Source organism: Petaurus breviceps, unplaced genomic scaffold (genome assembly GCF_028583685.1).
Source record: "Petaurus breviceps papuanus isolate PSGF00001 unplaced genomic scaffold, PetGlider_PUasm1.0 173, whole genome shotgun sequence".
NCBI lineage: Eukaryota > Metazoa > Chordata > Mammalia > Diprotodontia > Petauridae > Petaurus > Petaurus breviceps.
In genome coordinates this window covers 30,379,750-30,391,671 of record NW_027185759.1, presented here as the reverse complement: position 1 = coordinate 30,391,671, position 11,922 = coordinate 30,379,750, and the positions used below count along the sequence as shown (strand labels likewise).

Below are 11,922 nucleotides of genomic sequence, written 5' to 3'. Positions count from 1 at the left end.
AGAGAGAGAGAGACAGAGAGAGAGAGACAGAGAGAGAGAGACAGAGAGAGAGACAGAGAGACAGAGAGAGAGAGACAGAGAGACAGAGAGAGAGACAGAGAGAGAGACACACAGAGAGAGACACAGAGAGAGACAGAGAGAGAGACAGAGAGAGAGAGACAGAGAGACAAAGAGACAGAGAGAGACAGGGAGGGAGGGAGGGAGGGAGAGAGAGAGAGATCACCAAGGGGGTAATTCTCTTCAGTCTTTTTTGCTTTTTTTTTGAGGAGGTAGGGCAGAGCAATTGGGGTTAAGTGACTTGCCCAAGGTCACATGGCTAGTGTTAAGTATCTGAGGTCGGATTTGAATTCAGGTCCTTCCGATTCCAGGGCCGGTGCTCTGTTGACTGCTCCACCTAGCTGCTCCTTCCATCAGTCTTTAGGAAGATAATCTGGAAATTGGTTACATGTTGATCCACCAGATTCCCCTATATCTTTGAAGTTTCCAAAGATTTTTCCTCTCTCTTCCCTGGGATCAGTTCTGAAGAATGTCTGGAAACTATTCTGGTCCTCTTTCAAAGCAGGAGTGGAGAATGTCTCTCCTCTCTCCCAAGCTTTTGCACCAAATCCTCTTCTCATGAATTAATAGAGTGTGGAGTCAGCATTCCCTCCTCCAACTGGGAATGACTCTAAAGCAGCATCCAAGGTCATACCCAGAAGCATAACGTTTTATGTCTCTCTTTCCCCCTCTACTTCTTAGAAACCTTCTCTTCCTTCAAAATTCAGGTTAGGTGACACGTCCTCCAGCAGACCTTCCCTCATCTTCCATTTCTCACCTCCAGACTCTGTTAGTGTTCTCTTACCTCTTGGATTTTTTTATTCTATATTTACTTGAATATATGTTGCACTGGCATATACCAGAACATTAATTAACTTTAGGATATGCACAAAGTTAACTAACTATTTAGATGAAAGTAGTTTCTTGAGGTTAAGGACTATTTCATTTTTGTCTTTGAATTCCCATAGCTTGGCATATAGTTGGATAAGGGATAGGGACTGAATCAATGTTTTCTTTGGTAAAAGAAAATCCTGAGTGAGGACACTTCCTCTATCAATGCAGGTCAACATATTCTCTGCAATTTATGGTCTTAGAGATTTGCCTAGTTCACTTAGAAGTTAAGTCACTTACCCAGGGTCACACATCCAATACGGGTCAAAGGTAAGACTTTCCAGATCTTTCTGGTTTTGAGGTCAGGTCTCTATCTACAATGCTACATTGCTTCTATCTAGCATATAGGTGCTCAATAAAAGCTTATTGACTTGGATTGATTTATAGGAATTAAAGAAAACATATGCAGAACACGAACAGAAGCAAATTTAAGGTACTCCTTATTTTCCTTCATTTTACAGATGGACAAACTGAGGCACAGGCAGGTTAAACAGCTTCCTGAAAGCCACCCAAGTAGTCAGTGGTCAAACCAGATCTAAAACCCACACCTAACTCCCAATATGGCACACCTTGCAATCCTGCCTCTCTTCTATTAAACTAGATTCGAAGAGGGAAGTATCTGCTTATCAAACAACAGTAATATAATATTTCAGGATGATTTCTGAAAGTTGTTACCCAAATAATAAACTGCATTTCAAAAAATATTTCATGAAATGACACAACATTGGTCCTCAGTTTTTAGCTTCCCTGAATCCTACAAGTGGAAGGTACCAAGTTCACTTTAGATCTTATTCACTTAAGGTCATATGGCCTGTTCATCCTTCCTCTAAGAGATTAAATCAGATTAATTCTTCTTCTTCCTCTCCATCTTCTCCTCCTCCTCTTCTTTCTCTTTTCCTCCTCCTCCTCTTCTTTCTCTTCCTCCTCCATCTCCTCCTCCTTCTCCTCTTCTCCCTCCTCCTCCATATTCTCCTTTTCCTTCATCTTCATCTTTGTCTTTGTCTACCCAACTCACACAGGCTTGAAGTGCAAAGGCTACTGACAGACCAGAACTTATTGTTACATTTCCAACAGGGTCAGTGGTTCTTCCCTCCTTAGGCCAGCTGTTGGAACCTTGCTCTCTGGGGTTGGGTTTGGGGTTGAGAGAGCTTACCATATTGATGCCAGACTTAGTGTTGACACCTGGTTGACTTTATCCATACTGCAGCTCAGAACCCCTGAACTCAAGGGATCTATCAGCTTCAGTCTCCCCTAGTTGTTGGGATTACAGGTGCAGCCCACCATGCTATGTAGTCAAGTGAGTTTCTCACCTGGACAACTACTATGAGGAATAAAAGTAGAAACTGAATTCTTAGTCAAATCAAGGAAAAGCACAACCTAAGCACCTTTGCTGAAGCCTGGGCCTCAAATCTGGAACCACCTCCAGGTGAGGCCAATTGTGATCAAAGAATCCGCAGAAATTTGTTCTGCTTTTTCTTTTCTCCACTGCTTGGACCCATAACTACGAGAAGCCCTGCCCCCTCCCCCTCTGCCTCTCCAACACAAAATGAAATGAAAACCCAAACCCACAGAGCTTTTAAAAAGGGAATTAAGCAGCAACATAGTTCTTAAAACAATATTAAGGGAGGCCTTTTGTTGGCTTTCATTTCAAATGGAATTTATCAAAAGAAGAAAATGATCAAGGGAGGCCCAGAAGGTTACATTTGAATGTGATGACAATAAGGGTTAAACGGAATGATAATCCTAACTGTTAACATGAGTCTGTTTCCATTGTAACAAACATTTGGTTTAAGTTAATCTCCAGAATTTATTACTGCCAAAAGGAATCTCATTGACAAGATCTAATGTATTAGTTGCCCCTTAAAAATCTCCTTTTAACTGTTACTTTGCTGGCAGTGTTGGCCTTTTAGAAGGCTACTTTTATTACCACTGTCATCAATCTCAGTAAAATCCAAATCTGTTTGCTTGTATGCACAACTGATCATTCCTAGGACTAAGAAAAGACACACGTGTGAACAAGAGGTCAGGGGTTCGAGTGATACCACATTTCCAACAGGCTACATTGGGGCTGAGGTTGGCTCAGACTTACTTGGGTTCCTAGCTGAATTCTTTAGACTGTAACCAATGGGTCAAAAGAAGGGAAAGTGGTTGATGTGTTGGTATTTCAGCACCCTTCCCAGGGAGAGCTCAGAAAATGACTCAAATGCCTCCCAACTTCATTCTTCATTCTGTACTAGCATTTTTGTACCTGGGCACATATTGTAAATCATGCCTGGGGAAAGAATGTCTTCAGTTGAGTGTAAGGCACATCCTGTACCTGGTAGGCAGAGACAGAGACCTTGGGGCATCAGCATGAAGCTCAATCATTTTTTATTTGCTTATTTTTTGTTGCTCTTAAAAATTACATTAAGTTTATTAAATCCTTTTAAGTAATGTAGACTGTGATATATCTCTGGAGATGAGACAGCCAGGTGGGGATAATGAATAGAGCAGTGCACTTAGGGTCAGGAAGACCTGAGTTCAAATCCTACCTTCTGACACAATAACAACAACAATAATAATAATTCTCCCTTTACTTTCCCAAGTTTTTTCTCCAAGAAGAAGAGTAGTTTTCTACCAGAATGGTGAAGGATTTTGAGAAAATGCAGCAGATTTTGAGTAAATTAGAATCAAGCTGAAGGCACTTAGGATGTTAAATAAGGAGAAGATGCACCGAAGTGTAACCGTCTTCAAATATTTTAAAGATTGTCATATAGAAGAGGGATTAGATGTTCTCTGTGGCCTTAGAGGACAGAATCAGGGGCAAGAGGGGGAAGATGCAAAGATACAGAGTTAAGCTCAGTGTTAGGAAAAACTTCTTAACTATAAGAGCAGTTCAAAACCAGAATGGACTACCTTTGGAAGGAGACAATTCTCAGTCAATTGATGTGTTCAGGCAAAAGTTGAAAGGCTACAAATTTGGCATCTATCTTACAGAATGTGGGCAGCTAGGTGGCACAGTGGATAGAGTACCAGACTTGGAGTCAGGAAGACCTGAGTTAAAATTCAGCCTTGGAAACTTACTAGCTGTATGACCCTGGGCAAGTCACTTAACCCTGTTTGCCTCCATTTCCTCATCTATTAAAAGAACTGGAGAAGGAAATGGTAGACCACTCCTGTATTCTTGCCAAGAAAACTCCATGGACAGTATGATCCATGGGGTCACAAAGATTTGGACATTACTGAAAACTACTAAACAAAACAAAATCTTGCAGAGGGGATGTTTTTCACATACAGATTTGACTTGATGGCCTCTGTTGTCCCTTGCAACTCTGAATATTTCTGATTTTGTGATACATCCCTAGTAGAACTGATGAGAGTGAGGCTTGATCCCCATTACCCCCCCATTTATGCCATAGCAGAAGAGTGCAGAAAAATTGCCAGGGACATTATCTGATAAAATGGCAAACCTTATTCCAGTGGACACCAATAGCATCTATGGGGATGTATCAAACTTATTTTGGAGGTAGGAATATGCTGTAACCAGAATGGAAATCATCTGACGAATTATTAGTGACAGGTCCCTTTCTAAAGGATATAAGGGACAGCTAGGTGGCATAGGGGCTAAAGTGCCAGACTTGGAATCAGCAAGAGCTCAGTTTAAAGTCTGCCTTAGTTACCTACCAGTGACATGATTACAAGTTACACTGAGTTTCCTCATCTGTAATTTAACTTCTTTTAGCCTCAGTTGCCTCATCTGTGAAATGAAGTTGTACTCAAGGTACTTCAAGGTCACTTTCATATCTAACATGAGGGCTGGTGAACTTCTTTTCCCTCTCAACCTTGTTAAAACCAATTCCTTTTTTTCCCTGGACACCATTCCTCCCCCATAGACCTCTTGTGTATTTAAATATTTCCTTTGGTTTCTGTTTTGATTCTATGATCAAATTATCTTTTGACCCTGGGGTAAATCATTTGGCTTCTGTTTACTCCTCTGTAAAATGGCAATAATAATAGCCCCTACTTCACAGGGTTGTGAGGATCAGAGAGAAGGTTATACATGATGCTTCGTGAACTAGAAAGCTAGAGATGTTAGCTATTAAGAACTAAGGCGATAGATTTCTGGTGCCAAGATGGCAGAGTGAGGATGGAGCCCTCTTAAGCCCTCCCAAATTCCCTTCCAAACAATGAGAAAACCGCCTTAGAATTGTTCTAGGAGCAGGGAAGCAGCTTACCAGATTGGCAGGAAAGGTCTGTCTCACTGGGGTAGGAGGGGAGTAAAGTCCAAGGGTAGCAGCAGCAGCTGGCCTCACTAATGTAATTAACCATACCAGTAACAAAGCCAACTGGAATCATATGATTATCTCAATAGATCTATATAAAGCCTTTGACAAAATATAGCATCCATGCCTATTAAAAACATGAGAGAGCATAGGAATAAATGGAGCTTACCTTAAAATGATAAATATTATTTATCTAAAACCATCCGCAAGCATTATCTGTAATGGAGATGAGCTAGAAGCCTGCCCAATACAATCGGGGTGAAGCAAGGATGCCCCTTACCACCTCTATTATTTAATATTGTACTAGAAATGTTAGCTTTAGCAATAAGAAAAGAAAAAGAAATTAAGGGAATTAGAATAGGCAATGGGGAAATAAAACTATCATTTTTTGCAGATGATGTTATACTTAGAAAATCCTAGAGAATCAACTAAAAAACTACTTGAAATTATTAACAACTTTAGCAAAGTTGCAGAATACAAAAGGAACTCACATAAATCACCAGAATTTCTATATATTGCCAACAAAGTCCAGCAGAAAAAGATAGAAGAGAAATTCCATTTAAAATAATTGTAGACAGTATAAAATACTTAGGAGTCTACCTGCCAAAACAAATCCAGGACCTATAGGAATATAACTATAAAACATTGTTCACACAAAGAAAGTCAGATCTAAACAATTGGGAAAATATTAATTGCTCATGGGTAGGCTAAGCCAATATAATATAAGTGACAATCCTACCTAAATTAATCTATTCAGTGCCAGGGGATGTGGGAAAACTGGGACATTAATGCACTGTTGGTAGAGTTGTGAACTTATCATTCTGGAGAGCAATTTGGGAACTATGCCCAAAGAGCTATAAAACTGTGTATGACCTTTCATTCAACAATGCCACTGCTAGGTTCATATCCCAAGGACATCCAAAAAAAGGGAGAAGGACATATTTGTACAAAAATATTTATAGTAAATCCTTTTGTGGTGGCTAAGAATTGGAAATTGAAGGGATGCAATTTGGGAACAGATAAACAAATTACAGTATATCATTGTAATGGATTATTATTGTACTATAAGAATTATACGCAGGAAGATTTCAGAAAAACCCAGAAAGACTTGCATGAACTGATGCATAATGAAGTGAGTAGAATGAGGAGAATGCTGTACACAGTAACAGTAATATTGTTCAACGAGGATCTGTGAATAACCTAGCTGTTCTCAGCAATACAATGATCCGAGACAATCTCAAAGGACTAATGATGGAGTATACTATGTGCCTCCAGAGAAGGAACTCATAATGATTGAATATAGACTGAAGTATGTTATTTTTCCACTTTCATCTTTTTTCTTTTATTCTAGTCTTCTTGTAATAAAATGCCAAATATAGAAATATTTTACATGATTGCACATGTGTAACCTATATCTAATTGCATACCTTCTCAGGGAAGAGGGAAGGGAGGGAGTGAATGAGAGATAGAATTTGCAACTCAAAACTTTAAACAAAAATGTTAAAAATAAAAAAAACAAACTAAGGTGATGACAGGTTTTGTGCATGAGGAGTCTTCATGCCATCACTCTGAAGGGTACAAGAGGCATCTTACTACCCACCTATGGTGACAGCAGGAAGATGAGTGATTTATTACACTATGAACATTTTGAGGAATGAAACTTGGGGAAAGCTTGCTCTAAATATCAACAACACACGTATACCAGTTACACCAATAAATGATTTGATCTCTCTGCCTTGAAGCTTGAAGGTGAGTCACATCTGAAGTGGTCTCCCAGGACTTGTAAGAAAGACATGTAATGGCAAGTTTGTTTAACAAATGCTGTCAAAGCCCCTTAGCCATCCCAAGAAATCTGTATTCACTTTTTGGTTCCCATCAAAACAGACCCTGCTGAATGCAAATCATTTTGCAGAGGTCATATAGCCCAACTCCTTCATTCTTCAGATGAGAAAACTGAATCCTAGAGAGATTAAGTGACTTGACTAAGGTAACACAGCCAGTAAGATTATAGAGTTAGAGCTGAAAAAGAACTCAAGAAGTCATGTGGTCCAATTCTGTTCATTTTATAGATGAGGAAACTGAGACCCAACTGGGAGATGGTGATAGTGACTTCCTTGAGGGTAATTTGTATCCTTGGCACTTCATAGAGTGTCTAGAACACAATAGGTACTTAATAAATGTTGATTGATTGAAAAGACCTATCCAAGATCACACAAGTAGTATCAGAGACAGGACTGGAGCCCAGACTCTGACTTCAGACCTAATACTCTTTCCATTGTATCACAGTATCTTGGTTCGACTGAACAAAATTCAGTTGTCATTGATGATCCTGCCTGAGGCAAGCAGTTAAGAATGAGAAAGACCTTGGGATCCCATCCTAGTAGAGAGGAGACTGACCCTGGACCGGGACCCTATTGGAACTAAGGGGGCCTCCTTTGGGAAAAGGAACCAGTCATGACTGAGTCAGGAGGAGCTCCCTTGAGTCTCTTATCCATGGGGCATGGTGATAGTTTCTGGAGGAATTAGACAGAGGGAAGAAGGGGAAGGAGGAATCATTATTTAGTAACTTCCTACTATAACTAATTATTCTTGCAGATGAGGTGCTATATTCAGTTATTTCTATCTCCTGGAAGAGCATGACTGTTGTTGGCGCCCTCCTCATTTTGACACCCTGGGTCAAAGCCTCAGCTGTTCCATCTTAGTTATGCCTCTGGAACAAAGGTGAGTCAAAATATCAATATATGTTTTGTCATAATGTGTGGGACTCTGGTACCTTATCTTTAAGTGAATACATAAATTGGAGCTGTCCTTCCATCTTCTTTTCCAATAGAAATATCTTTTCTGGCCCTGAAAAAATGTTTTAAAAAAGTAAATGAGTTGATTGTGATAATTTAATATTAAAATCAAATAAACTGTTTATTTATTGAGTTCATTAAAGTCCCAAGCTTGCCATATGTTGGGCCTCTATATTATATCTGAAAGAATTCACAAAGTAAATAGATTTTTTTCCTTCTAGTTCTTTCTTTTTACAAAATAAAACAAGCCTCTTTCCCCAGGTCAGTCTCTTGCTCAGACCATTTCTCTGTACTAGGCTTAATACTCTTCTTTTTTCTTCCCCCAGGACCTGGAAATCACCTGATGATAAACAGGTTGCTATGGGACATTTGTCCAAAAGTGAGTAGTCCATCAATATCCATTGATGTTTTTCGGATTCCCAAAAAACTTGTGGTAACAATCAAATTGGGTAAAGCCAGATCATATTTTCAATGCCCTGGGGGGGGGGCCCTCACTATTTAATAAAACCCTGTGGGGCAAATAATCCCATACTGTGGGTTTTCTTAAACCAGGGCATACCTGTAATAGATTGGAACCTTGTTATGACAGTTCACTCTAGAGGAAAATTTGATCTGAGGCAGAACTAGCCAATCCAATCCAATGGGGTTAAATCAATAAAGAGCTCAAAAGATCTTGTTACAAGATAGTCATATTCATATGGTGTCCCAGTATGTATACTAAGAACAGTGCTATAGTGGGACCATCTATCTATCTATCTATCTATCTATCTATCTATCTATCTATCTATCTATCTATCTATCTATCTATCTATCTATACATACATACATACATACATAGAACACTCAACACATAGAACATCCATTAAAGTAGCATTTCTATTGTTATTGTCAGGTATGATCATTTTTTGGTTTGAAAAAAACCTGTTTAAATTCATTACCCTGGTCAAAGACATACATGGTAATTTTTAAAAAAGTGTTGGTGAATTCCAAGTATTTGCCTAGAAGGAACTCAAGTTCTATTCAGCATTTTCACATAATGACAATTGTAATCAGGACATGGGGTCTTACTTTAGCTAACAAATTATTTTCCTTACTCGTATGTCAATAAATGAGATGCTGATTAATGATTGTGTTGATTACATCTGCTTCTTTAGGGATATTGGCTACTCTTGGCTTGGATAGTTCAGTATATATATATTTATACATGCTGGTTACACCAACAGAATGTAAGCTTCTTGAAGGCACTGACTGTGTTCTGTCTTCAATCCCCAGTGCTTAGCACAGAACAGGAGCTTAATAAATGCTTGTCGATGGATTGTTTCGGTTCTGTGTCTATACGCCTAGCACCAAGCATGAGCCTAGTATATGGGTCCTGAATAAATGCTGATTGATTTGAAGCTTGAATAGAGCCGCGATTTCATTGATGTGGGCATTTCCTCTCCTGCTATGGTTTGTCCTCATCCGATAAGATTGCAGTGTTCCATGAATCATAGTCATGTAAATTCAATGGAGAATACTGGTGTTGCAACAACGTGGCTCTGCTATATGTGCATATATACACGTGTGTGCATACACGCACACACACACATACACACACAAGTATATATTATATGCACAAAGGAAGCTAGGGAGAACAGCAGATAGAGAGCTGGATCTGGAGAGAGGAAGACCTGAGTTCAAATTTGGCCTTAGACACATACTGACTGTGTGTTCCTGGGCAAGTCATTTAACCTCTTTCTGATTCAGTTTCCCCCTCCATTAAATTAGGATAACAATTGCACTGATCTTCTGGTTGTTTGAAGATACAAAGAGATAATCAAACTATCAAAAATTATTTTATAGAGCTGGAAAAAACAATAACAAAATCCATCTGTAAGAATGAAAGCTCAAAGATATTAAGGGAATAAAAAAAAGTGAAAGAAGATGATCCAGCTGTACCAGATCTCAAACTCTATTAAAAAGCTGTAATTATTAAAACAATCTGGTATTGGCTAAGAAAGAGTGGTGGATCAATGGAATAGATTAGGTACAAATCACACTATAGTAAATGATCATATTAATCTAGTATATGATAAACCCAAAGATCTGAGCTTTTGGAACAAGAAACTCATTATTTGACAAAAACTACTTGGAAAAACAGAAAACAGCATGACAGAAACTAGGCACAGGCCAACATCTCACACCAACCAAGATAAGGTCAAAATTGGTATGTGATTTACACATAAGGGTGATACCATAAGCAAATTAAGAGAACATGGAATAGTTTATCTATCAGATTTGTGGATAAGGGAAGAATTTAGGACCAAAGAAGATATTGAAAATATTACAAAATGTAAAATAGATAATCTTGATTATATAAAAGTAAAGAAAATGTTGCAGAAACAAAACCAATGCAACCAAAATTATAAGTAAAGCATAAAATGGAAATTTTTTTTCAACAAGTATCTCTAATAAATGCCTCATTTCTCAAATATATAGAGAAGTGAGTTAAATTTTTAAAAAATATAAGTCATTCCATAATTGATAAATGATCAAAGGATATGAACAGGCAGTTTTCAGATGAAGAAATCAAAGTTATCTATAGTCATGTGAAAAAATTGCTCTAGATCACTATTGATTAGAGAAATGCAAATTAAAATTACTCTGAGGTACCAGTTCACACCTATCAGAATGGCTAATATGACCAAAAAAAAAAAAAAGGAATAATGTTGGATGTTGGAGGGGATGTGGGAAAACTGGGACACTAATGTATTGTTGATGGACTTGTGAACTGATCCAACCATTCTGGAGAACAATTTGGAACTATGTCCAAAGGGCTATAAAACTGCATACTACTGCTAGGTCTATATTCCAAAGACAGAAAAAAGGGAAAAGAACCTATTTGTACAAAAATATTCATGGCAATTCTTTTTGTGGTGGCTAAGAATTGGAAATCAAAGGGATGCCCATCAGTTGGGCAATGGCTAAACAAGCTGTGGTATATGATTGTAATGGAATATTATTGTGCCATAAGAATTAAAAGCAGGATGATTTCAGAAAAACCTGGACTAATGTGAACTGATGCATAGTGAAGTGAACAGAACCAGGAGAATATTGTACACACTAACAGCAATATTACTTGATGAAGAACTGTGACTGACTTAACTATTCTCAGCAATACAATGATCTGAGACAATCCCAAAGGACTAATGATGAAGCAAACTATCTGCCTCCAGAGGAAGAACTGATATTGATTGAATACAGACTGAAGCATGTTATTTTTTACTTTATCTCTTACATTTTCTTTTATTCGAGTCTTCTTGTACAAAATAACAAATATGGAGATGTCTTACATGATTGCACATGTATAACCCATGTCTGATTGTTTACCATCTCAGGGAGGGGGAAGGGGTTGGAGGGAGTTCAGATAGAATATGGAACTCAAAACTTTAAATAAAAATGTTTTTTAAAAATTGAAGAAAAAAAGAGAAAGATTCTGGCTTAGTTCATCTTTTTCCCATCTGCTTGAATTCCAGTGAATGAAACAATGCTCTAAGATTAGAGATCTGGGGCCTTCTCATCTGATGGTCTCTCCTCTTTGCTTCTGCACTGATTCTTTCCTGTTTTATGGTGAAAGTCATTGGTGATGGTTAGGACCTTGTGAACTTCCAATGGTCAAGAAAGCAAGCCACCAGAAATCTGGGTGTGAAGTCCATGCTGAGATTTGCCAGAAATCAGACAGTAAGTAGAGAAGTCCAAAGTGACCAGAGGGTCTAGTTAGGCAGTAGCAGAGATGCAGACTTATCCATCCCGTTGACTATGCTACCATGCTGCATTTGGAAGTGGAACTGGTGTGGTGGATACTATGTAGAAACTTTGGTAAGTTTGAGCCTACTTTCTCTAGGGCTCTGAGGGGGGATGTAGGGAAGAGTGTGACCCCAGGGATTGAGAAGAACTTC

At 38.5% G+C, this 11,922-nt stretch overlaps 1 long non-coding RNA gene across 1 annotated transcript in view; it reads left to right on the top strand.

The window, feature by feature from the left end:
• The window catches only part of LOC138157762 (uncharacterized), an 85,817-nt gene extending 75,004 nt beyond the window's left edge, over positions 1-10,813 (top strand). Inside the window, exons 4-5 of the long non-coding RNA XR_011167450.1 lie at positions 7,785-7,910; positions 8,311-10,813. This is a non-coding gene — a long non-coding RNA (uncharacterized lncRNA). The remainder of the gene's footprint in view (positions 1-7,784; positions 7,911-8,310) is intronic.
• The last annotated feature ends 1,109 nt before the right edge of the window (positions 10,814-11,922 follow it).